At 39.7% G+C, this 5343-nt stretch overlaps 1 long non-coding RNA gene across 1 annotated transcript; it reads left to right on the top strand.

Moving 5' to 3' along the window:
* The first annotated feature begins 409 nt into the window (after window positions 1-409).
* LOC109297022 lies at window positions 410-5091 on the top strand. The gene is made up of 3 exons (XR_002097156.1): window positions 410-951; window positions 4701-4784; window positions 4946-5091. It is a non-coding gene; the product is annotated as an uncharacterized LOC109297022 (long non-coding RNA).
* The last annotated feature ends 252 nt before the right edge of the window (window positions 5092-5343 follow it).

Raw genomic sequence — 5343 nt, 5'->3', positions numbered from 1 at the left:
AACCAAGAATAATAGATGAACTTGTTTTTGTCAAGGCCAATTTGTGGCAACAGCAGTTCTATCAGCAGGGAGTAGTAACCATGGCAGAAGATTGTCGAAGTGCCAGTAAGCCTCCAGTAAGCCTGTTATCAAATAAGATATTATTATACTTGCAATGCAGTCATTCTGTTTTTGTGTTAATGTATTTTATCATACAGATAGGCCGAAATAATCTCAGATGGAAATAAAGATAAAGATGTTACTTGTTTTTTATTAATTACCTTTTGAATAAATCATACATGGCTACTATACTACTTATGTCTTTAAAATGCACAATTAATGCACAAATTACATACTCTAACTCTCATTCATATCCTCAGTGATTATGAAGTGTGCAGTGAAATCCTTCACATCTGGCATGGACCTCAACTGGAATGCCACTAAATGAATAATATAAAAGTAATGATAAAATATTGGACATAACATTGATATTGAAGACTAGAAAAGTTAAAATAGGATGTGGGGGTAAAAGGGACAGATGGAAATGTGGAATTGGGAAATAGAGAAAAAGAGCTGATGTCCACATGGGTCATTGTCAAAAAACTCAGGGTACTAGACAAGCAAGAAAAAGAATGGAGAAATGAAGTGACATAAAAGTAAGACCAGTAGATGAAACACAACTTCTGTGGTCACCAAGACCACACTTATTTGCTACCCACACAAAGTTCATTGAAGGATCACAGCCTAAGTCTCATTCTTGGGATTGCTCAAGAAGACAGAAATATTTTATTTCTTGGCATTTTCCCTTTGGCAAGTGACTTTTTGCATAGTACATTTGAAAACTACCACACAGCAAGGAACGGATGCAGCAACTGTGTGTGAAAAGCAGTGAGTGACATGTATCTCATGCACCCACCTTTCTTTGGACTTCACATATCAGAATATGGGAGGTCTAGGGTGCATGTAATCCAGGTAAGGGGGATTTGTCTTTTTATCTTGCCATGAATTCTGCCTTAATTTCTTCAAAATATCTGGCTCATATAGAAACCTGTAATTAATATGTTGGTGATTGTATATACAAAATCAACAGTTAACTCATCTTGCATGACATTTGCCAAAGTTGGATGCAAGGAGGATCAAGGCAAGTTTCCTCTGTCTTCTGAATCTTCAGGGTTGTCTGTTTGTAATAAAGCAGCTCTGAAATGCCTTCTCTGCTTAATAGTGTAAACTCAGATCATTCAATAGAGCTTTTCAGTTAAATAAAAACCTCTAGCAAGCCAAAGAGCTGTTTTAGGGTCTCTTCTCCTACTTAATGAGACAAATTATTTGCCCAAATTAGGTTCCAATTCAAACTTAATGTAACATAAATAAAAATGGTGTAACAAAAGGAAACCATTTTTCTTCTCCCTCCTCCATCTAATTATTACTTATGGTTGTCATTGAAACCTTTTATTTGGATAACCTACCTTTCTATAAAGATCGTTTCTGTCTCCATCAGATGCAGACATTCACTATATCTAAGATGTACAACTCTTTTGTGGATATTTAATTTACTACCATTACACTAAACACTTAAGCTTCCAGCATTACACTCTACAGCTAAATTGAAGGTCCAGTCCTAGATTTCAAAGTCAGTAATTTAGTTACTGGAGTGCTTTAAAAAGAACTGGAGGAAATATAAGCTTAACATTCTCAAACAATCAGAAGAAAAGGTAAGCAGTATTTTACACTATTTTACATTACATTGCCACGGAGCGTTAGCATTTACAAGTAAGTACTGTAGCATGAAATTTTTTCACTTCACAGCAATTAATAATAAAAAGGATGGACATTCAATCATCTCTTCTCCTCCCATTTAACAGACATAGGGGATTCCGAGAGATTTACCTAAGGTAAATTGTTTGCAGCGCATTATCCCACCAGAACCCACACCCACCACAGCAGTTTCAAAGGACAGGACTGGAAGAGGATTGCAAACTGCTCAGTTCATGGAAGTCACCTGAGCTCATGTGGTCTAAGGGGGAAAAAAAAGTGTAGATTAATTTAAGTTAGGCAAAAGTAAGATAAAATGTGGACAGAAGGAAAATGCCACAGTTGAATCAAGAAAAAGTTAAGGTAGATGTGGACCTTGTAGAATAACTAAATAAGAGATAAACATCATAAACCACAGATGATGATGGTTCACCAAAGCCTATTCTATATGGCTCTGATTTGGGTACTTTATAAGGTGTATATCTACACTGTTTTCTGCTTAACTTCAGACCAACATGGCTAACTACCTGTTTTAGACTGATTCATTCAGCCAGAAAAAAACACCCACCAACTCTTAGAAAATACCCAAATTTTGAGCATTAAATTAGTCCAAATTCCTCAAACATTCATTTAAATTTAGAATGGGGATGGAGAAACAGGCACACAAGATGATAACACCAGAGTGTCTAATGAGTAGCAGTAATAGGTCTGCCCAGTGACCCTGTAATGTTTGGACAGGGTGCCAAAGGCAATCAAATGATGGTTTGTTTGTTTTTTGCCATGCAGTGTTCATGCTCTACCTACAGTGGCAAACAAGAAGGGTGGCAGTAAGTCAAAACCTCTGGATTCTTCCTGGGATCTTAACTTGAAAAACACAGCTGAAATACCGCGAAGGACAGCTTCACTCCTGGATATAGGTAGTGAGAGATATAATGAGAAGAGATTCACAGGATTGTCTGGGATACAGAGAGCAAGGAATATTGGGTATAACATCTGTCTAAATATTGGAAGAAAAGTCATTATAAGTCTTAAGAATTTACCAAGGAATATTTAAGAGTACATTCCATGTTTTAATGCCTCTAAAATTGTCTGCCTTCATTCCCCCTTATGCAGAGGAACATTGACCCATATACTTATTGAAAAAAAAAATCACACAATATAATCTATGTGATGTATTTATTGGAAAGTGTCCCAGTCACCAAGGCGCCAACATCTGCATTTCCCAGAACAGCCAACTCTAATATGTTTGGAAATTTGAAGGTTTCTCTCTAGGTTTCTCTCTGAAGGAGTCTGCTGCGAGAATGAAAGCATTGCCAATTGTTATGCATATAAAAAAGGATTTCTCTCCAGAAAATAAAAGAACCAATTTATGGGCATGAAAAAGAAGAATGAAAAGACAAACTCTTTCTCTCCGTAGCAGGGGCACCATAATTTGGCTTCACAGGATTGGGTAACTCCAGGGAAGGAAAGTAACCAGTTCATCCAGCTGTTGTTCCCCAGTGCCTTGGCACTCCCCAATCTGTAGCAAAGCAGCCCTGTGGCAGCTCAGTCCTTCCTTGTTGAACAAGTGCAGCAGGTGTTAGAAGATAAACATACTACTTCACTAGCCCTCCAGGCTTTATGGCTTCTGTGGACATAGAGGATTTACATTCCTGTGTGGCTAATACCTCCATGGAGCAACAGGAGAGATATTACTACAAGTTGGCTCAGGCTCCTGGAGCCTTTGTGGAGAACCGCCTTTTATAATAACTCAGCTCTCTTCCCACACCCTATCTTTATCCTTGCTGACAAACTCATTACTACGCAGTGCTAAGTCCTTCTTCTTCTTCCTCTTCTACTACTACTACTATTCTTACTAATCTTATTACCTTTACCATTGGTGGACAGAGTTGTCCAAAGACCCCTATTAGAACCAAAGGCTCAATGAGCAAAGCACTACACCCACACAGTGCAGTGAGGTAGACAGTCTTAGATCCTTCCCCAAATCCATTTAGTTATAATTATGATTTATATTATTAATATTATAATAGCAACTGGATGCCTATCTACAGAAGCTAGGGCACTATCATGCTTGATATTGCATAAATATGTAGGAGGAGAACATTTTTGCTTTGAAGATCCTATAATCTAAAATCTTAGTTTAGCAAAATCCTTAAGAATCAATCAAACTTTAAGCCTAATCACATTAGTGTGATTGCCTTCCATAGTATTCCTCACATTCTTAAGCATTTTTGCTGAATCCAGGCCTAATTAAAAGATAAGGGAAAACAAGCAAGTTTGATAACTAACAATATGGAAGGAAGCAAGAATGTGTGGGCAACTGTAAATATCACACAAGTAGAAATTTGAGGCTCTTGTCGAAAGATGTGTTGCAGTCAATCTGCCCAGGATTTGCTAATCCTCTTGGATACTCATCTGCCACACCTTTGATGTTAAAGAAAATCTGAAAGGACAGAGTAAATATTGGGAGATAAATTGTTGTTTCTCACTGCAACAGATCTGGCCATCTGGCCCCTTCATAGGGCTCCTCTATCTTCGCACCCTGCCCTTACCACACCAGACATTCCAAGGTATGATGCCTTAATTGCAGCCTGTGCTCAGTGCACCAATGCAACTTTATGCGTTCGTACAAATTGTATGATGCCTGTATCATGAACCGTTCTCAGCTCTTGGGCTTACATCCTTACAGCTACCCCTTTAAGTCCATCCTTAGATTTACTTGCCTTTGGGATCTCAGGTGAATACCTTCTCTGAACGCACTTGTAATTATCTTTCCCAGCCAGTGTTCAATTAAGGACCGAAATTTCAGTCCTGTTTTGTCTTAATTCACAGGGTACCTACTGGGAACCAAAGCAAGTCTAACTCTGTCCCCTGGCTTAGCTCCATATTCTGCCTCTGTGGCAGGGAAGAACCCTGCTTCCTCAGAGCAGATACCCTTAGTCAGACCTTCTCTTCTTTTTCCCTTTTAGGTTACAGACACGAAATGCCTCACTCACCTGTCAGATTAGTGGCTAGCCTCCTGTGCGATGCTCTCATGCCAGATCTCACCTCAGGTAAGTCTTGCAGCTGTCTGATTCTCCTTTGCAAGACCCATTGACCCCCAGCTGGGGTAAGGTAGTTGCTGCACCTCTATGCAGCTACACAAGCTCCTGCTCCTGCCGGCCTCCATCTCTGGTAAAACAACCCATCTGACCCTGGGCTTTTCTACTTCTAGGTCAGCTGCTGGAGCCCATCTGGTCATCTCCCTGTCAGCCAGCTCTTCCTGCCAGCCCCGGTGAGAATCAATAAAGCCAGTTTTTCTCATCGCTCACTTTATTGACTCCTTCCCCATGTAAGTAAAACATTCTTGTTCCTGCTGTTCCTCTGTCTTCTGCCCAATTGTGGCAGGGCATGACTGCTGCTCTGTCACAGCACAGTTATATAGCCTTGTAAAGGGAAAAGTATGATTAATTCAAATATAAAATTCCATAGTTTCATAGTTTCTAGGGTCAGAAGGGACCTTAGCAGATCATCTAGTCTGACCCCCTGCCATGGCAGGAAAGAGTACTGGGGTCAAACGACCCCAGCAAGGTGTTCATCTAACCTCCTCTTAAAAACCCCCAGGGTAGGAGC

The sequence above is a fragment of the Gavialis gangeticus genome, unplaced genomic scaffold (assembly GCF_001723915.1).
Source record: "Gavialis gangeticus isolate Ggan-Ray unplaced genomic scaffold, GavGan_comp1, whole genome shotgun sequence".
In the NCBI taxonomy this organism is placed as follows: Eukaryota; Metazoa; Chordata; order Crocodylia; family Gavialidae; genus Gavialis; species Gavialis gangeticus.
Note: the sequence above shows the minus strand (reverse complement) of the source record. Positions and strands in the feature narration are given on the sequence as shown.